Genomic DNA, 26,647 nt, shown 5'->3' with positions numbered 1-26,647 from the left:
CCAACCTCTTTAATGACAATTTATAGGGAGCAACAACCACACCAAGAAAGACAACAGGATTATTGGGAAAGTGTGGGTGTCATAAATTGAGATAAATAGGCAGGACACTGGGGGATGGATAGGAATCCTGAAAGATCTCAACCAGTTCAGAGGAATGTAATCCTTGCACTTAGCCTTTGAAATTCACATGGAAATGTGCTAGGTGAAGTAGGGGTTAGCTGGGGAAAGGAAGGGGTTGATCCCCAGGCAGGAGGGCACAAGGTGGGTGAGACAGAGCTTGGAGGCACTGAAGGTAGGGCACAGAGGGATTATCCAGAGGCACTGAAGGTAGGGCACAAGGATGACTTGAGATGGGCTGGTCAGTGGACAGGAACCTGTCAAACAGGGTCTCAAGGGCCAGGCTAGGAAAGCTGGTAAAAGGTGCTGGGACCCTGGGTCCTTTTACCCTGTGTCCTAGCCCTCCAGAGCTCAGGAGCCAAATGGATCTGGCTGTTTAACACCTTGGTTCACCAATTCTTTTGGAAGATCCTAAAATGAGATAGAAGTAGTTAAGCCAAGACAGCTTTGAAACATACAACTGGAATACCAGGAATACCAGGACCAGAGTGACTGAGTTTCCCAGAAGTTCATTCTGTTCAGGTTCCAACGGGGCCTCCTCCACCATCCAGTCCACCTACAGTGCTGGGCATGCAGCATGCCAGGCGGCCCCACAGAAACACCTTGCACTGGGGTCCTCCTGCCTGCTGTGAACAGTGACCCTAGCAGTGCTCATGGTTAATATTGTTGTATCTCCCCATAAAAAGACTACTGGGGTGGGAAGATCCCAGATGGATGTGACTTCCTGGGGCTACCATGTCTGAGCCTGGTGGGATATGAGCACTGTGGACACCTCTTTTTATGCGAGGTCTGGCCTGGGGTGCAGGATCTGCGAAGCGAGAGGACCCTGCCGGCACCCGGCCTCTGAGTGGCTCAGTGGGAGGAGGGGCGTCCTGGGTGCTGGGGGTGCCTGGTGCAGGCCCCCACTTGGCCTTCTCAGTCCCTCTCAGAGTTTGCCAGGAAGTGACACCATAGTAGACTCAATCCTTCTTCAGGCCTCAATCCCGGGGCTTCAGAAATAGCTAGAAATTGGCTGGGTAAGCAGGCGGTGGCTTATATGGAAAAAGAGGCCCCTTGGCAGCTGCCCCCTGTGTTTGTGGGGCTGTGTCCTGCCTCCGTCCCTAATAAGTATGATCTGCATTAGCACTTTCATCTCTTACAGTCTCAGTTTCCTTGTCTACAAAATGAGAATAGTGCCTATTTCAAGAGATGACTGTGAGGATTGGATGAAGGTGATTCTATTAAAAGGGTGTCTGGCATAAGTGGTTGCTGAGTGGCCACAGTCATTTCTCTCCTACCTGTCCTGTGTACTCCAGCACCTGAGCGTTCATGACAGGCATGCGCCCTCCCCTCTGTGCAGGGGAGCTGTGCACAGAGCCTTAAAGAACCTCCCAGGGTGGCAGTCACAGGTGAGGGAGGGCATCAGGCGCCAGTGGAGCTGGAAGGCTCAGCCTCGGTGTGGTCATCTCCCTCCTAAATTTCAAGGGACAGAAAAGGTCCTCCTGCTCTTTGCTTGGTGTCTCCCAAATCACCTTTCCTTCCTGACACTGGAAAACCAAATCCATAAGCATAGGTGACAGCTGCAGAGGGCCCCTCTTTCCATGTAAGCCACTGCCGGCTTAGCCAGCCAATTGCTAGCTATTTCTGCAGCCCTGGATGGAGGCCTGGAGGAGGATGAAGTCTGGCTATGGGGTTACCTCTTGACCCTAAACCCATGCTCACAATCACCACACAGGCTGCCTTTCAAAAGTTTATTTTCAGGGGAGTCACAGAACAGCAGGTGGAGACCCCTAGGAAGAGGAAGCAGCTGGGGTGGGCTCCAGAGGGGTATGGGTCAGGGAATAACCTCAGAGGAGAATGAGCTGCAGAGTGGTGGCCTGGCAGAGGCACCCCTGTACCCCTCACCTTCCCTCCTCCCCCACTCTTGTTCCCTGCATCGTGAACACCATTCCACCGGCTCTCAGGGCCCACCCGGCTGACCACGTGCTCGCCACTTGGCTTCCAGGCTGGTCAGGGCTGGAGGAGGGTAGGAACCCTGAGACACTTGGTCCTGGGAGGTTGGGGGTTGGGGCATGGGAAGGGACAGAGCCAGGCTGTGACAGAGGATGGAGGGCTTGAGTGACTGAGGGAACAGGTTAGGTGGGGCAGCCCTGAGGACTGTCCCCCTGAGGAGAGGGGTTCTGAGCAGCAACCTCGCTGTCCAGGGCCCAGCAGTGAGGGAGGCGTGGCCTGAAGCTTGGATTCTGCCTGCGGAGGGCTTGTCGGGCTTGCTTGTTGAGGCCCAGGGCCTCTCTGGGAATGAAGGAATGCCTCCTGCTCTGGAACACTGAGGCCTGACAATTTTCCCTCTCAGCAACATTTACTTCTCTGTAAAACAGATTGTTATAAGCTCCTCGGGAAGTTTGTTGGATTTGGTGCCTGAGTTCACAATCTCCTGGGGTGGACAGAGGGTTTGGTAGAAGAATTAGGTGTGAAGACGCTGGGAGAGCAATGTGGAAGATGGCTGGGAAGAGCCTGAGGTATTCCGGTCAGGGTTCTCTGTCTCTCTGTCTCTGTGTGTGTGTGTGTATGTGTGTGCGCGCGCGCGTGTGTGTGTGTCTTTCTGTCTCTGTGTGTGTGTGTGTGTCGCTCTCTGTTGGGGTGGGAGAGACCTCTAGCTCTTAGGATCATTGCCTGTCATGGCCTAACCCTATTCCCCACTCTATTTTTGCTAACGTAATTACTGTTTCCTTTGTATGATTTTTTTTTTTTTTTTTTTACTTCAGTCCAATTCCAGGCCTCCTTGTTTAAAACAAAACAAAACAGTGCTCTCTTGGGCAGCACATGTACTAAAATTGGAACAATACAGAGAAGATTAGCATGGCCCCTGAGCAAAGAAGACACACAAATTTGTGAAGCATTACATATTTTTTAAAATAAAAAAGTAAAAAAACAAAACAAAACAAAGCTTTCAAAACTTAACATTTCTGTGACGTCTCCCTGAATCAGTGTAAACAGCCATGGCATTGGGTGCTGCCTGATGGTGAAGCTCTTCAGGCCTTGGAGACTGCTCTGCAGGTGTCTCTGGGACATTCTTTTTTTTTTTTTTTTTTGAGTTGGAGTCTCACTGTGTTGCCCAGGATGAAGTGCAATGGTGTAATCTCAGCTCACTGGAACCTCTGCCTCCTGGGTTCAAGTAATTCTCCTGCTTTAGCCTCCAGGGTAGCTGAGACTACAGGCATGCGCCACCACGCCTGGCTAAGTTTTGTATTTTTAGTAGAGACAGGATTTCACCATGTTGGCCAGGTTGATCTCGAACTCCTGATCTCAAGTGATCTGCCTGCCTTGGCCTCCCAAAGTGCTGGGATTACAGGCATGAGCCACCATACCTGGCCATCTCTGGGACATCCTTGAGTATCCCACATCTGTCTGCTACTGTTTGGGCCTGTCATTCTTTGGTCAGTAGATATGGCAATGTGTCATCCAATAACTGATCCCTTACCAACTTTTTGGTTTTTTTCTGAAATGGAGTTTTGCTCCATCACCCAGGCTGTAGTGCAGTGGTATGATCACAGAACACTGCATCCTCAACCTCCTAGGCTTAGCCACCCGAGTAGCTGGGACTAGAAGCACACACCACCACATCTGGGGACAAAAAACATTATTTTTATAGATGTGGGATCTCACTATGTTGCCCAGGCTAGCTTTGAACTACTGGGCTCAAGCAGTCCTCTTGTTTCAGGCTCCTGAGGTGTTGGGATTATAGGCATGAGCTACCAAGCCCGGCCCCTTACCAACTTTAAGTTCTTCAGTTATCTGTTGGTTTTTCCCTCTGCAGATAAGAAATCTTAATTCCCATAATTAATTTTATAACCCAATCAACACAACTTCTTTTGAAATCACTGCATCCATCTCTCCTAAGTTTTCAGAGTCTCCATTTTATAACAAGTGGCTAAGCCCTGAGTACATAGAGACTGATGAAAAGATTGCATGGTTTATCTCTGCCTCTCTGCTTAGATTCCTGTTTAATAATCATTAAATCTCTCACGTGTCACTTCTATTTGCAGTTTACGGAGCACCACCATGTCCCTTATCTCAGGCCATCAGCCCTTCTTGGTGATCTTATTATTTCCACTGATTCAGGTTAAGCTTGGCTTTATTTAGATCATCTTTATTATACCTGTGGGTAGGTTTTGTAAGCAGGCCCTAGCACAGGTTCAGTTGTGGGTTTCCTTTTAAAAGGTCAGTGTGAAACAGGAAATGTGACTAAGAAAATCTTCTTCCTCCATGAAGCCTCACTTCGTTAACTGGAAGAAAAGCTCCTATCCCGTCTCCCCCCAAACTTACTCATGGCCCAGACACATTTCAAAACAGCACGTATTTCCCAAAACACTGACATGTGCATTCTAAGGCTGGTGTGTGCGGTGAGTAGTTCTTTGTCAGGTTCGCTCTGTGAAGGGGCCCTGTCGTCACACCAGTCACTGTTCTTCAGAGAGCTGAGGATGTGCAGGGGCCTGAGGGACCTGGAAACCTGGTGGCTGAGCAATGAGGAGGGTGGAACTCATGGTTGGAACAGTTGGCCATTCTCACGCAGATAGGGGCAGAGCCAGAACGGGAATCCAGGTCTCCCAACTCCCTGGCCACATTAACCCAAGTAAACCCATATCTACCTCTTTAGCTTCTGGAGGCCCCTGCATCTTTCCCCTTGTGGGACACAAGCCAGGTACAGTTGCAGGGCGGACATGTGGTTTCCAAACAGGATGCTGGGGAAATTAATCTGGGATTCCTGACTGGGGTTCTTCAGGAGGCAGTGGTGGCTCCCCTGTAGATCATGTGGTTTGCGACCTTGTTTCAGTTTTCTTATCTATAAAGTAGAAAAATAATAGTACTTATGATGAGGTAAAGATAAATGAATACACATAAAACACTTAGAGCAGTCTTGGTGTGTGATCACCCCATAAGCATTAGTGATTATTATTCTGGTGAGTTGGTTAGCTTTCCTCCGTTCTATTCAGTTCAATGAGGGTTTGGCACCAACCATGGGCTTTGCCGGGACTGTGAAAATGGCCACATTGAGGCTCCACCTTAACCCTGGCCAGTCTCCCAACAGCCAGCCATTTGTCTTAAGAAGAGCTGAAGGAAATAATCGAATGGTGCAATGCAAAGTCAACACTGATGGGACTGAGGGGCATCTTTTCGGATAAGACGTGCAGTGGGGAGCCCACCTCTGAGTTGGCCTGTTTCCGGTCTCGTGCGCTGCTCACTCCTCACAGACTCTGAGTGAGTGGCGCGGTGGGCCCAGAGTCAATTCTGGCTTGGCAATGGATACTGTTACCGAGGGCGTGGGTTGAGGCGCAGGAGCTTGGGGCTCCAGATGCTTGGAGTAAATGCGAAAAGGGAGTGTGGGATGATATGAGTGGGAGCTGTGGATGGGTTCAAGGGTGCTGAGTCCTGGCTTGACTCACCCTTTCAGCTTCTGCTCTAACTCTCAGTGCCTTTGTCTGCATGCTGGGAAATCCCTGGGTGCCGGGTTAAACCCTAACCCTAAAAGGCACGTAGACACTTCTCCTGAGCTTTGAGTTGCTTCATTCTGCCCAGCAGCTTCCTGAAAATGTAGTCTTGCCACACCAGAGGAAGGATAGACCCGTAGCTGTGGGGGACCCTGTGTCAGCAGGAGTGAGCTGGGGCTGCAACAGCACATGTGAGCAACTTAACAGGGCTGATGGTTTTTCAACAAATTTTCAAAAATTAGAAAAATATTTAAAATTTTTGTGGGGACATAGTAGGTGAGTATAGTTATGAGGCACGGGAGATATTTTGATACATGCATACAATGTGTAGTAATTGCACCAGGGTAAATGGGGTGTCTGTCACTTAAAGCTTTTATCCTTTGTGTTACAAACAATCCAGTTATGCTCTTTTTGTTATTTTTAAATGTATTTTTAAATTCAGTTATTATTGACTATAGTCACCTTGTTGTGCTATCAAATACCGGATCTTATTCATTCTTTTTGCTCTTGTCGCCCAGGCTGGAGTGCAGTGGCTCAATCTTGGCTCACTGCAACCTCCGCCTCCCAGGTTCAGGAGATTCTCCTGCCTCAGCCTCCCGAGTAGCTGGAATTACAGGTGCACACCACCCTGTCTGGCTAATTTTTTTTGCATTTTTAGTAGAGATGGGGTTTCACCATGTTGGCCAGGCTGGTCTCAAACTCCTGACCTCAGGTGATCCACCTACCTCGGCCTCCCAAAATGCTGGGATTACAGGTGTGAGCCACTGTGCCTGGCCAAGATCTTATTCATTCTTTCTAACAATTTTTTTTGTAGCTATTAACAAGGCTGAAGTTTTAATACAGCTTACTTTTATTGCACACGCCGTGCATTATGCACCAGTCTGTGTTCTTCCAATGCTACCAGGAACCTCTTGCCTTTGTATCAGTTCACAGTTGTCCTCTTCTCCAACTGCCTGTGTATCTGGGTCAGGGGTCCTCTTTTATCGAGTGGAGCAGATGTGCCCAGGTACAGAGAAATGCTTTGTGCTATTGTCTGCCAGGCAGGAGCATTTTCTTTTCTCAAATATTCTTGGTAAATAGGTGAGCAGTCTTTATCTGAACACACTGGGTGTCATATGCCCCAGCCCTAACTTGAATGTATGGGCTTGCTGCAAGTGGGTAATTCCTTAGACCTTTGCTCTGTCCCTAGACGGGATCACAATAGTCCTTACATTCTTAATGGGTCCCTATCTGGAATCCATTTGATCTTAAAATAAAATGGCAGTGGAACAAATTTTTCATTAATTTCTAGCTAATTTGCAATGAAATTAGATTTCTGAGTATAAGGAATATTTTTTAGGGAGTAAACTTATAAGCAGGGTTGCTAGGTGTTTCCCATTGATTAGCCTAGTGTTTAAAAGTATAATGTCTTGATTTTCTGGTTTCTTACTTTTTTGAGTTCCCTCACTTTTCTTCCAGAGTTCATTATGCAGGTCTGGAAAACAACAACAACAACAACAGCAGCAGCAGCAGCCACCACCGCTAGCAGCAGCAGCAGCAGCAAGAGAAAAGCAGGGGTTAGTTTGGGGGGTAGAAATGGGAAAAAGTAGACATTTCCAGCTCCCAACATCTTATTTCCCAAGTATCTTCGGAGCCCTAGAAAATGGCTTGGAGCTGCCTTTGCAGTTTTGAAGCTGCACTTGGGTTCCCATCAGCCCCTGGGCCTCTGATTGCAGCCTGGGGAGCACCTCTGCACTCCCAGCCTCCTGGGCATGGGTTAGGGTGAAGATGTTGTGCAGTGAGGGGTGGGAGCCTCACACCCTAATAGAGCCAAGCCGGCCACACTGCCTGTCTTTCCCAATTAGTTCCCCAAAGGGAACAAAGCCTTATTTCTTCCCTCCCTTAGTTCCCAGGCACTGGTTGGGGAAAAACAATCCTTGGCAGCTCAGGGGTTAAAAATAAAACACAGCGAGGGGGAAAACAAGCCGGGCAGCTGCAGCGGCTCCTCAGAGCCCACTCCAGGCTAAACAGAGGCCCCAGCAACTCCTTGGAGACTTGAACCCTGGGCGATGGAATTTTCCCTTGCATGAAGGCTATTGTCCTCTGGAAAGGGCCAGGGCCAGAGGAGGGCCTGGGGAGCACTGATCTCCCGAGCCCACAGCCAGGGAGCTCCTGAGAGCCCAAGGGCTCGGTCCCACCCAGCTGGGTTTGGGTGAAAAGGCAACGGGGGTGCAGCCCACCCCTCCCCCTTTGGGAAAAAGGGAGGGCTTGGACTTCCAAAGGCCTGGGTACCAGTTGTTGCCCCACTCCTCAGCCCAACCAGCTAGTCACGGATGGAATAAAAGGCTAGGTTCCCTTGGCAACTGAGGGGACTACAGTTTTTCACAGAGTACAAGATGGGTTGGGGAGGAAGGGAGGTGAAAGTGAGGGATGGGGGAGGTTTGCAGGAGGAGGGAGGAAGAGGGGAGGGGCAGCCTGTTTACCAGTGATGTTTGAGTTTGAGTCTCAAGGGAACCTTTTGTAGGTTCTGGCCTGGGAAATGCACAGGATCCCCTGAGTGTGGGGGGTGCTCTTAACTGCTTCTCAGTTTTGAGTCACCATTGGAGGTCTCTGGTCCATGGTGGAAATGTGATTGTTGTAGGCCTCATGCTAACCTCATGGACAGCTCAGGAGAGTTAAGCAGAGTCTACCTTTATAGGTGACTAGGCCTGGCCCTGTTTTATAACTGGAGACCCCTGGAAGTGTTGATAGATGCTTGAGCCCGTAGAGAGCTATTTGTGAAGCAGAGATTAGAATAGCAGGCGCCTGTCTCCTGGGTCTGATCTCAATGGACTAGACAAGGCTATTTTTAATATCAAGCAGAAGAGTTGCTGAAATGTAGACAAAGTGCAGAACCTGGGCTGATTTTGTCTCAAGCACAAGACTTTGTGAGAGGAGCTTAAAAATCTATCCATGTACTGAACAGATACATTTAGCTTCAGTGAAAGCAAGTGATAAGGGACGGGAGACTTTGTCCCAAAACTTTGGGATGAGAGGTCCCCACATGTTGTCACTAGCACGGAGGTGTACGAGAGACTTGGTATAATCCTCTCTGAGGCTTTAGATGGTCAGGGCTGCCCACCTGGCGCTGATAGAAGCACCTTTTATTGCTGCCATTAAAAGTGTGGCATTTGCCAAGTGAAAAGAAACGAAGCAGAGTGAATCTGTTGATATGGTGGTTTAAGAAGAGAGAATAGTGTAAACCAACACACTGTTCGAGAGTCTGAAAACGATTTTTTTAAAAAATGGAAAACAGAACCCCAAACCCCTATCTGGTATAGCAGGGAGTTCTTGGAGATGATGAGAATGGGGTTCGTGGCTGCTTTGGTGGAAGGGCTTGCTTGGTTCTTCTGCTTTTGCCGGGGTACCTGGGAGTGGGACGGGGGTGTTGGGGGAGAGGTCACTGTGTTTTCCTGAGGGGGTGACGAGGGTCATCACCGTGAAGTACTTCCTCATGCACACCAGGGTCAGTTCCTTCAAAGCCTGGCTCTGATGGTGGGTCTCATCTGAAAGACACAATTTGAGGAAACCTAGAGGGCAACTCCTAAGATGAGGAAACACCTGGATGGCAGGTCTCTGATAAGGAAACAATCCTGAGACACAACTGCAGCTGCTTTGCAGGCATGACTTATGGCCAATCAGATGACCATCTGCTTTAATCATCATAACCAAATAGAAATAATAAAAAGATCAAGGAATCACTTATCACCTAATTAATTTACTTACTGACTGGTGGGTTGGCAGAGAAACAAGTCTGGGCAATGTAGAATAACAGGCTACTTAGAAAATATGCAGAGACGCCAGGCGCAGTGGCTCACGCCTGTAATCCTAGCACTTTGGGAGGCTGAGGAGGGCAGATCACGAGGTCAGGAGTTCGAGATCAGCCTGACCAACATGGTGGAACCCTGTCTCTACGAAAAATACAAAAAAAAAAAAAAAAAATTAGCCGGGCGTGGTGGTGTGCACCTGTAATCCCAGCTACTCAGGAGGCTGAGGCAGGAGAATCACTTGAACCTGGGAGGTGGAGGTTGCAGTGAGCCGAGATCACGCCACTGCACTGCAGCATGGGCGACAGAGTGAAAAAAAAAAAAAAAAAAAAAAAAAGAAAAGAGAAAAAAGAAAACAGAAAATACGCAGACAATGGCAACCCAGGGAAGAGAAACTCACGTGAGCTCACCTCTGCGCTCTCGAGTGCATATACATTCATGTAAGTTTCAAGACAATTCAGTGAGGTTGGTGTGATGATTATTCTCATTCTGTAGATGAAAAAAGCTGAGGCTTGGGTGGGTTAACTAACTTGAGCAAGATCACAGGGTTGGAGGTGGTGAGCACTGGGTTTTGAATGCTATCAGATTATCCTCAATCTATACAGCAGCCTATAGTCAGAAAAGCATTTTCAGATCTGAAATTTCACTTGACTCTTAAAACCACTTATGGCAGGAGGTGATTCCCATTGACAGCCACAGAAGCTGAAGGTCATGGAGTTTAAGTGACATGTTCCAATCACAAGACTCTATGTGGCAAAGCTATGACTACTCTGGGACTTTTCACACGATGGCCTGTTTCCTGATCTCAAATTCCATTCTCAAATATCCAGGAACATTTTTTTGATTTGTTTGTTTGTTTGTTGGTTGAGATAGGGTCTCACTCTGTTGCCCAGGCTGCAGTCCATTGGCACAGTCACAGCTCCCTGTAGCCTCTCAACCTCCTAGGCTTCAGCAATTTCCAGCCTCAGCCTCCACAGGCTAGCTAGGACCACAGATACGCCTTTTAAAATTTTGGGTATAGACAGGGTCTTGCTACATTACCCAGGCTGGTCTTGACCTCATCCAGGAAGACTTTGATGTCTGCCATTCACTCATACATATATTTATTCAGCCATTCAACTAATATTTGCCAAGCACCTGTCATGAACAGGGCAGCAAGGGAAATGGAAAACACACTAGATTTTTAAGAAGGCCCTGTGAATAAAAAGAGTCTTATAATCTTACCGTCTGTGTCTGCCCTCACAGTTATCAGTGGAAATTTTCCAAAATCAATGTGCTAACCAATGTGTTTTCTTTCATAAACCGACACACTTACAATTGAGGAACTAAAATGTTAAGAACTATTGAATCACGAACATTCTCTGAACACCTTACACCTTAAAATGGAGGTAGTAATTCAGTAAGGTTTGGATGGACTCACGATGACACCTCAGTGGGACACTTCCAGTTCCTGGAGACAGAGGAAAAAGAGTTTTGGCCAAGGCTGCCTTTGGCTGTCCACATTTGCTCAGACGCTCAACCTAACTAGCATTCCTGTCTCCCCCCACCGTCCCTGCAGACTCTATTGTGAAGGGGCCCCTCCCATGGTCAAGCTTCCTCCCATATCTGATTTTATGGCCCAGCTACTTCCTGGACAGGGCCAGACACTTAACAGATGCCTAGACTTGTATGGGTCCACGTCAGTGCGTATGCTGGTCATATTTCCTACACACCCATCCATGCGGAATCACACATTAAACATGATTTCTCACACAGAACTTCCAGGGGGAATACCTCATCCCCAAAGAGACAGAAGTTGCCAGAATATGTACAGGGAGGCAAAAAGCACTTAAAAACAGGGGAGCATGGTCATTTGCCCTGGAAGAGCATGCAGTGTTGGGAGAGCTGATGAACAAAATTTCCATCCCTCTCCATTCATCATTCATCAGTAAGTCATGCAGGTCAAGGTGTAGAGGGAAGGGGAAGAGGGCAGAGAGAGGAGAAAAGGGAAAAGAAGTTGTTGCTGTTGTTGTTGTTGTTTCTTTTAGAGATGGGGTCTCACTATATTACCCAACCTGGCCTCAAATTTCTGAGCTCAAGTGATACTCCCACTTCAGTCTCCAAAATAACTGGGACTACACGTGTGAGCTACCACACCCAGAGAGTTATGGAGTTTCCATTATAAGGAAAATGAAGATGACAAAGGAATGCTGGGGACAGGCTTTTGAAGGGAAGAGATCAACTCAGGCTGAAGTGCAATGGCACAATCACACTTTAAATGAGTACATTTTTAAATTTGTGAATTATATCTCAATAAAGAGATTTTAAAAATAGATACCACAAACCTCACACATTTAAAACATGCAGGATATGGCATACAAAAAATAGATGGGACATACTTAAACTAAAAAAAAAATTACTTATTATTCATCTGAAATTAAAAGTTAACCAGATGTCCTATATTTTATCTGGCACTCCTACCTCCCCAGCCCTCAACACCCAAAGCTCTTTGAATTTGTTTTCATTTTCTGTCCATATGAAGTACCTCTTGGGGCAAAGAGCTTCAAGGTTTATTATCCTCTTTGTGAAGCAGTGCCATGCTTTGTCTTCACTTCTCCTAAGTGTCCCCTTCCCACATATTTCAGAAAACGGCGTATTTCTGCTGGGCTCGTTTTCTCCTTAATGCTATGGAGGTCCATGCTCAGCATCGGGCTTCCCAAACAGAAATATGCTGGACACATCAGACAATTTTTTCTTGGCCAACTCATCCCTCCATCCCTTCTTTATGGTTTTCTTTTTTCAGGTCTCTTGTTAGGAACTCATGAGTGAGTAACATCCAACAGACCACCAATCCGGATGTGATGGCCCAAGGGGATTCAATATCGGTGGGGGGAAACTCCCTGAGGGTTTTCCAGGTCCTGTCCTAAGAACCAAGTGCTTAAGAAGCACATTCACAATGGAGGAAAGCCACACCATAGCATAAATTCATTTGCTATATGGAGTCTAAATTTTGCCTTTTTCCATTTCATGTGATGTGGGGTGTGTGTGTGTGTGTGTGTGTGTGTGTGTACGTGTGTACGTGTTGCGGTTTTTGTTTTTTGCCTGTTTGTTTTTGTTAGCCTGATAACAATCCAGTAGAACAACTGAGCGGATGGTGGAGCGAAGGCAGGTAACATGGTTTGGCTCTGTGTCCCCACCCAAATCTCGTCCGGATATAATTCCCACATGTTGTGGGAAGGGACCCAGGGGGAGATAATCTGAATCATGGTGGTGGTTTCCCCCACACTGTCCTCAAGGTAGTGAATAAGTCTCACGAGATCTGATGGTTTTATCAAAAGTTTCCACCTTTGCATCTTCCTCATTTTTCTCTTGCCACCGTCATATAAGAAGTGCCTTTCGCCTCCCACCATGGTTCTGAGGCCTCTCCAGCTGTATGGAAGTGTAAGTCCAATTAAGCTGCTTTTTATTCCGAGTTTTGTGTGTGTCTTTATCAGCTGCGTGAAAATGGACTAATATAGCAGGTGAGAAGGATCACAGTGTGGTCTTCTGGATGCTTTTAGTGGGAGAGAATGAATACACAATGAAGATGGTGGTTGTGTTAGGAGGGCGGAATTATGACTTTTATTCTCTCTTTTCTGTTTTCCAAACTTCATATCATATAGTTCTCTAAAGATAAATAATTTGAAAGAGTGCTTACATTTTCATTTAAAAAAATATAAGGCCTCACAGTTAAAACTGACTACTAAAAGAAAATATTGCATTGTAAAATAATCAAAGTATGTAAATGCTTTATAAATTTTATATACTATTTTCTGAGTAACTTTCCCATGGTTCCCTGGTTCCATGCTACATGGTAGCATTGCTGGAACCGGAAGTCAGGTATGCCAGTCTTAAAACCCAGGCCCTTCCCATTATATCACAGCAGACATGTACCAGCTGGATCTCGTGAAAGTGTGATCTGTTCAAGAGTCACATGGATTTCAGCAGTTTATTACCAAATTATTTATGCTTGGATATCTAGCATTGCCTATCTACACAATAATTATTTTCATAATATTGATTCTTGTGCACAAAATCCCTGCGGTCTATGAATGAATCGGCAAGGAACAGTCAATTACATAATAATATCTACTGTTTCCTGGATGCCATGGGCCAGGTACCGGAATTAAATTTGAACTTCATTTACCTAATTTAATCCTTGCAATAATTCTGAGGAAGATTTCAGCCCCATTTTATAGATGAGGAAATGGAGATTCAGTGATATTAAGATCACACAGTTAGTAAGTTTACAGGCTGAGATTCAGAAAATCCTAATTAGGTACAACTCGTTTTATCATATGCTAATATTTAAAACATTCAACCATACCAGTTGAGAGTAGTAACCTTCCTTCTCTAAGCAGGGGGTAAACAGTTCTCACTTTTTGTGTGTGTTTGTTTTGAGACAAGGTCATGGTCACAAGCTCTGTGCCCAGGCTGGAGTGCAGTGGTGCCATCACAGTCCACTGCAATCTCCGCCCCCTGGGCTCAAGTGTTCCTCTCACCTCAGTCTCCTGAGTAGCTGGGACCACAGGTACACGCCATCTGCGCCTGGCTATTTTCTGTATTTTGTTTTGTTTTGTTGTGTTTTTAGAGACAGAGTTTCTCCATGTTGTCCAGCTTGGTCCTGAACTCTTGGCCTCAAGTGATCTGCCTGCTTCGGCCTCCCAAAGTGCTGGGATTACAGGCATGAGCCACTGCGCCTGGCCTTTCACCTTTCTAAGAAACTTAAAAGGAGAAAATATGGCCAGGCCTGGTGGCTGAAGTCTGTAATCCCAGCACTTTGGGAGGCCGAGGTGGGCCGATCTCCTGAGGTCAGGAGTTCAAGACCAGCCTGACAAACATGGAGAAACCCTGTCTCTACTAAAAATACAAAATTAGCCAGGCGTGGTGGCGCATGCCTGTAATCCCAGCTACTTGGGAGGCTGAGGCAGGAGAATTGCTTGAACCTGGGAGGTGGAGGTTGCAGTGAGCCGAGATCGTGCCATTGCACTCTAGCCTGGGCAACAAGAGTAAAACTCCATCTCAAAAAAAAAAAAAAAAAAAAGAAAGAAAAGAAAATGAGAGGGAATACTTGAATCATCCTTAGAGTTGACCTAACCCTTTAGATGCCTACAATTAAACTGGGAAGCAAATGTCTGAAGGAGCCACAACTTCCTAATCTTCCTCATGCACCTGTTAAACCACCCTTCTCTCAGTGTCCTTGAGGGTTTGTATTGTGAAGGCTGCGGAGGAAATCTGCTTCTTTATTTCTTCCCCTGCCTTGGGAGGATCATTTTCCATATTAAACAGAGCATCATACATTCCTGAGAATGCCTCTCCCACAGACTTGTTTTGACAATCAGGAGGGAGGATGGGAGGAGACTTGTAGAATGGGCTGCACAATAACCCAAGAAGATCAAGGAAAGCCCTTTCCAAAACAAAGGTTGATCATTTATAGTTCCCTCTCAATCTGGGCTTCTCAGAGAGTGCATTAATCAAAGGGGAAACACCTGGCTTTCTAATGCCCTTCTTGCTTGTCAGAGGCGTGCTCCAAGGCTTTCATCACGCTGTTGGTGACCTTCTAAGTCCGTGTTTCTGGTCAAAGGTTTGTGTATGTGTTTCACTGACTGGGTTGAGCATTTATCAACCATTATTGGTATTTCATAACCATTCCCTGGGTGTTGTAATTAGAACTCTTTTGCATTCTCAAGTTTTGATATATGATTTTTAAAAACAGAAGACTTTGGTTTTAAAATCATGCAATTCCCTCCTTTGTGGGTTTGCACAGAAACGTAAGAAGAAATTGGAGAGAAGGGTTTCTTCTGGGACTTTTACTCACAATGCCTTCTTTCCAGAAAGCTCCATTTAGCATTATTTTGGCAATTGGTTTTAGCATAAGTTACAGATTCTCCTTCAAAGAATTAAAAACTGTTTACATCTTTGGGGTAGGCATTACTCCCTGTTTTGTAAGTAAGGAAAAATTATTGCCTAAAATCTTAGTGATTTTGCATCCCTACCAGAAGTAGTGCTTTTATCATTACGTAGCAAGAATATCTGTACAGATCTATTTGGCAAAGATTTTATTCAAAGGTCTGGGTGCTGATTAACACTGCCTGGCCCAATGAACAATGGGTGTAACCTGGGCCTGATAAACCAAATAAGACCTTTGTCTTGTTTTGCTGGCTGCTCAGAAGCACCTCTACCATAAAATCATTGTGCCTCCAGGGAGAGACCTTGTTTATTTTTTTCACCCCTGATAGATAGCTGAATACAAGTCGGGGTATTGATAGAAAAGGCTTCAAGGATGTGCGTGTGCTTGGGAGGGTTTTATGTGTGTCTATACATGTGTGTGCACCTGCTCACAAGTAGACTACTTCCCACTGGGGTCTGGGCTGTGGGGAGTGGGATGGTGAAGCAGCTAGTTCACTGGCATGGCAGGTAGGGCTTGAACATGAATTGTACACATACGATTATCCAGGTACTCGTCCTCACTGCCCTGGTTGGGCCACTTTGCCCAGATGGATAAGACCAGGACTAAGGAAGCTCTAGCAGTTTTCTGAACATACTACTGTACTATACTTATGGGTGCCTAGAAAATACTTAAGAGTTTGTGACTGGATTAGCAAGAACCCACCCATCTCCTGGGAAAACTGCTTGGACTCACTCCAGATTGGGGTCAACAGTGTCACTTTTATTTCCTAAAAATACCCAAGCTTGTTAAAAACTTACAAAAAAACAACCTCTTATCTGTTAGTGTACGACTTGCATCCCTCATCCACTGAACTTGCAAAGGTGTCACAGAAGCTTCATCTGTACCTTCGGGCAATCTCCGAGAATGGGTATGCTGCTCCAGCCCCTGCTGTGGATCTGGTTTTCAAGACGAGGGAAAGAAGCATTAGGAAGACCACACACCAGTGACTTGATGCCTGTCCTTGGCCAGGTTTTAGAATGGATTATTATATATTTGGAGGAAGTGAGAATGCTTGGTCTGGGGACAAAAGACTCAGAGGGGATGAGGTTTACAGCCTTAAAATACTCGAAGGGCTCTCACAGAGGAGAGGATATATACTGATTCAAACTGTGCCTGAAGGGTGAAGTTTCCAGAAGGACTATTTTGGTTCAACATAAGAATGACTGTCTAACAACCACCCAACAATGGGTGGAAAACTTCCTTAGAGGTGCTGAGAAAGGGCCCAGGCTTACGACCGTTCAAGCAGAGGACAGCAGGGATGTTGTAATAAGAATTCCAGCAGTGGGCTCGAGGTTCAACTGATGACCTCCAAGGTTCCTTCCAGCTCTAAGATTGGATGATTCTATATCTGTAATTTTCCATTTCCCTATTAAGAAGAAATTTTCCACATTGAAAATTGTTTTAGTGTTTGATAAAAGCTGTGGGATGATTTTTGCTTTTGTTGACTTTAACAGGGAGCTTACTCCTTTGCCCCAATGGCTTAACAAGACATAAACACATCAGTGATATTTATTGGATGGGAGAGAGAGGCGTTTATTGTTGGGTGGGAAAGTCCTGCTTGCTTACATGGGGACTGGCATGGGGGAGTTGGGAACTCCAAATCTTGCCTCACATTGTTTCTGAAATTCCTCTGCCCAAAGGACCTGGGCATTTTACCCCAGTTCTGCCTAGTGGGTGCAGCAGAGGTGTCTGGAGGCTGACCGACATTTCACCAATCACCTTGGTAGTTCTCATAGATCCTCCCAACCCCTACAATTCCGTGTCCACGGCACAGAGTCCTGTATAATGTGATGACCCTAAGGAACCTTCTGAAACGCTTACCTCACACATGATCTCTCCCAACTTGAGGACAGAATACACTTTCTTTAACGATAACTGACCCTTTTTCAAATGCTCCTTCCATTAAGCTATCATAAAGAATATAAACGTTCTATTAAAAAAATAAAGAGAAAGTGTGTCTGGTGGCTCACGCCTGTAATCCCAGCACTTTGAGAGGCCAAGGTGGGCGGATCACTTGAGGCCAGAAGTTTGAGACCAGTCTGGATAACATGGTGAAACCTCGTCTCTACAAAAAATACAAAAATTAGCCAGGCTTAGTGGCATGCACCTCTAGTCCCAGCTACTCAGGAGGCTGAGGCAGGAGAATCTCTTGAACCTGGGAGGCGGAGGTTGCAGTGAGCTGAGATCTGCACTCCAGCCTTGGTTACAGAGAGTGACTCTGTCTCAAAAACCAACCAAACAAAAAGAGAAAGATGAATTTAAACATCCCTTATATACTAGACTATAACTTCACCTGACTTTAACATTTAAATGGAAATTTCTTGTGTTTAGTATAGTCAATTCTTTGCCTTGAAGATTGACTGGTAAATTTTTTTTTTTACACTTACTTTACTCCATCTCTTTCTTTATTGGATTGAGGATATGTTGCAAGGAGAATTCTAGGAGTTGAAAGTAAAATACTGTTAATTCAAAAATGAATAAATATGTTTATAGCAATGGATTTCTTACTAGTGTTCGATTAGTAGAGTGTGATCAAGGATCTGGGATAAAAGACCTCACCCTTGATGGGGCTCCCTGGAGCACCTCAATCCTTAGTTCTTCCAGCAACCACCAGGGACAGTTGAGTATTACTTGTCAGATCCTTTCAGCTAAGTTTCAGACTGAAGGCAATGAAGAAAGGTATTCAACATGATTCGTTGCTAGAGAAACACAAATTAAAACCATAGTGCGATACCGTTATACACCAAAACTAAAACTTACCTGAAAAACTTTAAAAACTTAGGCTGAGCATGGTAGCTCATACCTGTAATCCCAGCACTTTGGGAGGCTGAGGTGGGAGGATCTTTTGAGGATAGAAGTTCGAGACTAGCCTGGGCAAGATAGTGAGACCCCATTTCTAAAAAATTTAAAAAATTAGCCAGGCATGGTGGTGCATGCCTGTAATCCCAGCTACTTGGGAGACTGAGATGGTAGGATCACTCGAGCCCAGGGAGGTTGAGGCTATAGTGAGCCATGTTCGTGCCACTGCACTCCAGCCTGGGTGACAGAATGAGATTGTGTCTCACTTAAAAAACAAAAACAGAAAGACTGATTTATTCAAGTGCCAAAGAAGATATAGAACAACTTGAAATGCTCATACATTACTGATGGGCATGTAAATTGGTACAACCACTCTGGAAAACTGTTTGGTAACCTCTACTAAAGTTAAAGATACTCCATGATCCAGCAATTCCATTCCCAGGTACAGACCTAAGAGAAATGAGTTCATATTTCTTCCAAAAGAAAGGTACAAGAGTGTTTTTGCAATTTTATTCATAATGACCCCAAGTTGGAACCGAAACAAATGTCCACTCATAAAAGAATTAATACATAGATTGCAGTATACTCATATAATGAAATACTACATAGGAATAAAAAGAACAAGCACCTGAAACCACTGATACCACAACATTTTTTGAGTGGAAAAAAGCTAGACATAAGAGCATATATTCTATGTTTTCATTTACATAAAGTTAAAGAACAGGAAAACCAGGCAATGTTGCTGCAGAACAGTGGTTACCTTGGGTAGGAAGACAGTGACTCAGAGGCAGGAGGAGGGAAATGTTCTATATTTAAATCTGTGTATATGTATCTTAGGTGTACACATTTGCAAAGACCGAGCTGCTAATATAAGATTAGTGCACTTCAAAACCACAAAGTGATACCATTTCACACCCACTAGAGTAACTAAAACAAAAGAGACAAGACGATAATAAGAGCTGATGAGAATGTAGAGAAATTGGAGCCCTCATATATGGCTGTGGGGCTGAAAAGTGGTGTTTCAGAAAACATTTTGGTACTTCCTTAAAAGTTAAGCATAAAGATGCCGTATGGTTGGCAATTCCATTCCTAGGTATATGCCCAAGATAATTAAACACGAAAATCTGTACATGAATGTTCACAGAAGCTTTATTCATAATAGCCAAAAAGTGGTAACAACCCAAGTGTTCATCAGCTGACGAATGAATACACAAAATGTGCTGTGTCCATACAGTGGAATATTATTCACAATAAAAATGAAGTATTGGCACATGCTACAATATGGATGAACCTTGAATATGTTATGTTAAGTGAAAGAAGCCAGTCACAAAAGGCCATATAGTAAATGATTCCATTTGTATGAGATGCTCAGAATAGTGACAGAAAGTAGATTAATGGTTGCCAGGGGCTGGAGAGGATGAAATGGAGAGTGAGGGTTTTTTGGTGGGGGGCGGAGGGGGTCTATGAAAATGTTCTTAAATTAAGCAGTCATGAGATTTCTCTGTGAATATAGTATTATAAAAAAACACTGAATTATATACTTTTAAAGGGTGAATTTTATGGTCTGTGAATACTTCAATAAAGCTGTTATTAAAAGAAGATTATTAGACCTTACTGTATGTATTTACACCTCATTAAGAAGACAGAACAGTAAATTGTCAGAATTTAGAATTCTGAAAAATTTCAGAATTCTTCAATGGAAAATGATAAAACAGGGAAAGGGCATGGGTTGGTAATAAAAAGAATGGATATCAGTTTGAACAGCTACTCAAAGTGCCAGATACTTTATGTCCATTATTTCACTTAATTGTCAAGGACTCCTACAACACGTATATTCCCAATGAGCTCCTTCTGCAATTCACAAAGGTCGCCAAAGCTAGGACTTGGGGTTCAAAGGTGTCTCTGCTTCATCATCTTGTGCTGCCCCTCAGATGCACTCCCAGTGGGGTTAGGGTTGGCCTTGAGTTGACCTTGTCCGGCATACTCACTTGGTGGAAGAGGATCCTGAGACCGAGACACGGGATGTGACTTATGTAACATCCCACAGCCACCCCGCAGCAGAGCTGGATGAAACCCTGATGCCCCAGTGTGGGATTCTTTGGTTAATAGCTGATAAGGTAAAAGCACTACACCGAGCACCTTATTACATAGATCTGCTTGGTTACAGGGCAGTCTGGAAGGGTTCAGTGCAGTGAGGATGCATCCACTGGGGCACAGAAATCCTTCTGGGTTTCTCAGAGCAGTTCTTGTGTCGGCCACCAGGGCACTTGCAGCTGCCTTGTTTGTGGCAGCTGAGTTGTCCATGACCACGTGTGTGGATAGGTTAACTGGTGAGCACACACTATGGAATACCCATGGCTCTTAGAAGCAGGGAATGACATGCACATACTATCACATGGTGATACCTTAGAACTGGAAGAAAGCAGAAAACCAAATGCTATTTACAGCATACCATTTATGAATTAAAAAAGCAATCCTCCTATAAAATAATACCATATATCTCACAAGAATATGTCCTTATCAAGGGATCCCTTGAAACACATGAGTATAGCAACTACTGGAGTGAGGGGAATGCAGTGAGTGTGACGATGTTATGAATCAAATAGGATAATTAACTCAATTCTTTACCCCGGCGGCCCAGAAAAAAATGAATAAAAAAATAGCAGCATCAGATATTTTATGGAGACAGGAATCTGTTTTCTTTCTTTCTTTGTTTTTTTCTTTTTTTTTTTTTTGAGATGGAGTCTCGCTCTATGGCCCAGGCTGGAGTGCAGTGTTGTAATCTCAGCTCACCGCAACCTCCACCTCCCAGGTTCAAGTAATTCTCCTGTCTCAGCCTCCCGAGTAGCTGGGACTACAGGTGCACACCATCACGCCCGGCCAATTTTTGTATTTTTAGTAGAGACAGGGTTTCACCATATTGGTCAGGCTGTTCTCCTGGCCTCAGGTGATCCACCCGCCTCGGCCTCCTGAAGTGCTGGGATTACAGGCGTGAGCCACCAGGCCCAGCTCTGTTTTCTTTATTTTACTGACAGAGGCCTACGTGCACCTGAAAGTGTCTAAATCAAAATCTATATATACAACATTTTTGGAAGTGAGCAGAGAGAACTGCAAAGACAGGAAGGTCTCCAGCTGTGCACTGTCCAAATATCTCCTGTCAATGCAGCTAGCTTTCCAAGGATGGCCTGTGGTGCCTCTTTACTACTTGCTACTCTGTCCTTGACATTCATTATACACAGGTCTTGGACCTCAGGCCTCCAGAACTGTGAGAAAATATGTTTCTGAGGTAGATAATAAGTTTCTGAAAAAGATACATTGTTTAAGCCACCCCATCTGTGGGATTTTGTTATGGTAGCCCTAGTACACAAATACAGCTGGTATTGGCGGAGCTGGGATTTAGCCTCACAGGTGCAACAACCAGCCTTCAGTCCTGGGTTCCCTGTTTAGTGACATTATCTTCTAGAAAGTGAAGCTGTGGTCACTTTCCTTTTAGACACTCTCATCTTTGGGGGTTGAAAGAGCTGAGTAAGGGCCGGGCATGGTGGGTCACACCTGTAATTCCAGCACTTTGGGAGGCCAAGGCAGGAGGATCGCTTGAGGCCAGGAATTTGAGACCAGCTTGGGAAACATAGCAAGATCCCTGTCTCTATTTTATTAAAAAATAAAAATTAAAAAGAGCTGAGCAAGGTGGATCTTTGGAAAGAATAAAAGGGATTCCACGAACTCACTCAATCGCATTGCTTTACTCTGGGCAGCAGTTGGGGAAGCCATGAGATGTCAGCCAATTGACAGGGCACCCGGCAGTTACCAGGCCCCTGGTGAGGGGAGCTACCGCGCCTTGGGATATACATTCAGCTGCAAGCACCTTTCAACGGTCAATAATTCCTTTACAAGTGCCGTAGGCCTGAGTAAATATGTACTCCCTGTGGGCTGTCCTAGGGACTGCTCCTTAAACAAGGCCGATTGTGGTGTTTGAAAGCACAGCTCCTTCTGATGTTAGGCCAGAGATGATTGTTCCCGTATCAAAGAATTCATGAAGGTCAACAAAGCTCAGGAATGGAGGGGTTGAGCCTGCGTTCATCCGTGGTGCCGGGGGAGCCATGCCCATACTGTTCATGCTAGGAAAATGTCCCAGGCAGAGACTGGAGGACAAAGACTACTTCCAGTACTCTTGAATTTTAGCAGTGTTGAGGCAAAGAAATCCTCTTGTTCTTTGTTTTTGTGGTTTATTTTTTGTTTGTTTCGTTTGCTTTTGTTTTCTGTTTTTAGATGGAGGCTCACTCTGTCGCAAGGTTGGAGTGCAGTGGCGTGATCTCAGCTCACTGCAACCTCTGCCTCCTGGGTTCAAGAGATTCTCCTGCCTCAGCCTCCTGAGTAGCTGGGATTACAGGCATGCACCACCACATCTGGCTAATTTTTGTATTTTTAGTGAAGACAAGGTTTCACCATGTTGGCCAGGCTGGTCTTGAACTCCTGACCTCAAGTGATCCACTCGCCTTGGCCTCCCAAAGTGCTGGGATTACAGGCGTGAGCCACTGCGCCGGTCTTTTCTTGTCCTTTCTGTAATTCCTGTTGTCCACATTCCTGCTTGTCAGCTCTTGCAGGTCTTCTAGGAACTGAGGGGTTTTGCAGGGAGAGGGGAATAGACATTGTGTGTCTCTGTGTTTATATTTGTTGGGAGACGTTGTAGCAGGGATTGTGTGTGCATGTGTGTGACGAAGGTGAGGTAGTGGAGGTAAAAACAGGCAGAAAGGAAGGGAGAAGGGACGGCCCAGATTCTCTTGGCTCTCCTCACGGGTTTGAGAAGCTACTGAAACTTGGGCTTTTCCTCAGCCAGCACTTACCATTTAAAGGCCTGGTTTGAGGGGGGCCTTTCTGTCACTAACAGGCCGTACCCTTCCGGCACTATTACCCTGTTGGTCCAGCAAAAACCTTTGTTGAAGACAGGGTCTCAGCTTATCTTGGTTTAAGGTATTTGCCCCTTCCCCTACCCACATTCACGGGACTGTGACTAGAACCCAGTGAAATAGGCATGAGTTCAAATTCTATGTCTACCGCTTTCATTGCATGAGACCTCGGTGATCATTTAATTCTTGAGTCTCAGTTTACCCAACCATAAAATGGGAAAATAGTTTTGATTCCATAAGACTGCTAAGAGGAATAAATAAAATAAAAAAAGTTTTTGGCATATGGTGCATATTCAAAAATAGTAGTTTTCTTCCTGCCACCCAAATATTAGCTACGCAGTTTGTGTCATTCATTCAACAAATGCTTATTGGGTGTCAACTAAATGCTGGCAGATGGTGTCCCCTGCAGTTGTGCAGCATGGTTGCCCAGATGTCCCTGCCCTTATGAAACGTACAGTATAGTGGGTAAAAAGCAAAGTGGAATCAGGTGTTAGGGAAGTGGTGGCATCATATTTTCTTAGCCTTGTTCTCTAATGTCTCCTCATTTGGCAGTGAGGCTAGATAGGAACGTGATGCTCAAGGGGACTTCTCTGAACTGAACTTTGAGAACAAGACAATAGTGACTCACAACAGGTTAGTTTCCATTAGCAGCAAAGGAAGGGCTGGGGAAGAACTCAGGGAATCAAACAGCTGTCACAACAACCCTCGTCATCTTCTATTTAGGTGGGACTCTTCCCCCTTGCAAGCCAAATGCTAGGTGGACATTACTCAGTGAATTCTCTCAGCCTCCTCATGGGGCAGGGAGGAGGCGAAGATTCTTAGCGATGAGGAAACAGGCAAGGCAAAAAGATAACTGCCTTGCCTGAAGTCGCACAGCTAGTACAAGCACTGGACCGAGAATTGGGTTGCCCAACTTGGAGCCCACTGGCTCATACTCTGATCATGGGACAAGGAGGTCAGGATGCTGTGTGTGACTCTGGGAAGCAGGGTTAGGAAAGTTTTACATCTTGCTCTGATGCTTGCCAAATACAAGTTCCTTTATTTTTAAATATATTTTTGAGGTAAGGTCTTGCTCTGTTGTCCAGCTGAAAGTGCAGTGAGAAATCATAGCTCACTGCAGACTCAAACTCCTGGGCTCAAGTGATCCTCCCTCCTCAGCTCCCTGGATAGCTAGGATTAAAGGTTGCACCACCACACCTGGATAATTTTTTTATTTTTGTAGAGATAGGGTCTCACTATGTTGCCCAGGCTGGTCTTGAACTCCTGGCCTCAAGTGATACTCCTGCCTTGACCTCCCAAAGGACAGGGACTACAGGTGTGAGCCAGTGCGCCAGGCTCCAAATATGAGTTTTAACTGTACACTCCGTTCAGCTTTGGTGACCCCAATGCATTACGTTTAGGGACATTCCAGTGTTGGTCCCCTCCCTGTTCTCTGACGCTATCCATAGGATGTTAGTGTGATAGAACCTTAGACATAATCCAACCCAACCCCCTCATGTTACAAATGAGGAAACTGAGGCCCAGAGAGATGAAATGACTCACTCAAGGTCACACTGATCTAGGTCTAGAACTCAATTCTGTCAGCCACCACTCAAGATTCTTTCTCTTCCACTGGAAGTTTCCCAGTAATGGCCCTGCTTTCAAGCCCTGACTCAGTTCTTTTCTGTGGCAGCTCCTGACATCCTAGGTCAGAGATCCAAGCCTCCAGTTCTCCTATCAGTGCCCCTTGTTGGTGGCCAGCTTTCTGGACCACCTCTTCGGGATTTTTCTTGGAGCACCATCTTCCTCAAGGGCTGTCCTGAATAGCAGACACAGCATAGGTGCTTGGAATTGGCAGGATTCTTGAGATTGAAGGATGGGAGCCGCAGCTCCTCCCATCCTTGCACTTATCTGCAATATCAGCATTCTGAATAGCCTCTCGGGCTGGAGTGCTGAAAGCATTTAGCAAATGGGGGAATATTTTCTAATGACAGTGACTTCTCTGCTGTAGATAACATCTGTGTCAGCAACCTCTTTTACCTACCAAGCTTGCCATTTTCTTTGACCACACTGTTGGACTGCTTCAGAAGTCTCTACTGGTTTAGTCAGGTGACAGTGTCTTGGATGAACTCAGCCTCTGGCCTCTGTCCATTGACCATCCTACCTCCGTATCCCCCTTCTCGAGCCTCGTGGACCGGCTAGCCAGCTCTTGCTCTGCTTCTCCCGACACAGTTCCCACACTTGAAGCCCTCTGGTGTGAATATGTGGGAGATGGCCTTGGGTGGGAATTGTCTCATTTTATGGTTTTTAAAAATGTTGAGTTTGCGCTTTTCAACCTCATTTGTCTCTTTTGGTCCTGGGAACAGGGAGTCTTAAACTTTGTAGATCTCACTGACCTATTTACTCAGTACGTTCACACCAGGCTCAGACATGCCTGCTGACCCTTTCTTCCCCATTTCTTCGGGAGTGCGGATAGCCTGATCACCACCATTGCTTAGGAGCTTGCTGTGTAGACAGCACAACTCTGGCACACAGAATGACAGGAAAGGAGAGAGGAAGAACCCTCAGGTAATACAGTGAGAGGTTGCCAATTCTGTGGCTCAAGTGGGTCCTCTATGGTCAGAGGGGGCTGCTGGCTGTCTCAGCTCCAGGATCCCACAAGCACCAAAGAAGGGTTACCCATAGAGAGGAGGCGGAACTGGCTGGCTGGTGTGAATGAGCTGGCGTCCGGGTTAGGGCACAGTCAGGTGAGCAGGTCAGCACACCCTTCTCGGCCATGAGAAACCCGTGGTAGAGGCCTGCTGGCACTTCCTGCACTACCTACCTGCTGGAGGTTATCTAAAGCCTCTCTCTCCTGATGCTCCAAGCACTTTACGTTTATCTCACTCATCTGCACACTCAGTGAAGTGGGGAAGAGACGGGTATTATTATCACCACTTTACAGATAGAGAAACTGGGGCACAGAGCAGGTGCGGTGTGCGGGCGGGGCCGGGTTGAGAACACAGTCTGACTTCAGCCTGCAGGACACACCGACGGCAAACTTCATACCTATTACATTAAAAAATTAACTGTAAAAAATTCAGATGGTCATCACGTTTGAGATATAGGTTTCTCTGAAGGAGAGAAAGGGGAATAGGTGCCTGGCATCAAAATTGCCTGGGGTCTTCTGTTGTAGTGATCATGCTTTGGGTGTTTTCAAGTTGGGTGGTGAGTGCATGGCTGTGATATTTTTCTTATTTATTTTCTGTATGTCCTAAATGTTGCACAGTAAATTAAAGCCATTCAGATAATACAAAAAGCACGAGATTATTATTCAAAATAAAAACATTTCAACTTTTATTCCTGAGACCCTGGGGCTCAAGGGTAGAAATCATTGCTTAACACAACCAAAGGGGTGGTGTATTTCCAGTGAGAATGGGAGGGGAAACTTCTGGCAGAAAAACAATCATGGAATTCCTTATCATGAAGTCAAAAATTAAATTGAGCATTTTGCAAATATTTACTGAACGTCTACTATGTGCCAAACACTGGTTTAGGCCCTGAAAAACATAATACAGTTCATCTGCTCAGGGGCCTTCCGTTCTAGTGAGAAACAAAGGTAAAAATATGCCAGTAATCAGCAAA

At 45.5% G+C, this 26,647-nt stretch overlaps 1 pseudogene; it reads right to left on the bottom strand.

Moving 5' to 3' along the window:
- Nucleotides 1-2,231: 2,231 nt before the first annotated feature.
- LOC105554435 overlaps nt 2,232-26,647 on the bottom strand; it is a 40,307-nt pseudogene continuing 15,891 nt past the window's right edge.

This window comes from Mandrillus leucophaeus, unplaced genomic scaffold (assembly GCF_000951045.1).
Source record: "Mandrillus leucophaeus isolate KB7577 unplaced genomic scaffold, Mleu.le_1.0 Scaffold641, whole genome shotgun sequence".
Lineage (NCBI taxonomy): Eukaryota > Metazoa > Chordata > Mammalia > Primates > Cercopithecidae > Mandrillus > Mandrillus leucophaeus.
Note: the sequence above shows the minus strand (reverse complement) of the source record. Positions and strands in the feature narration are given on the sequence as shown.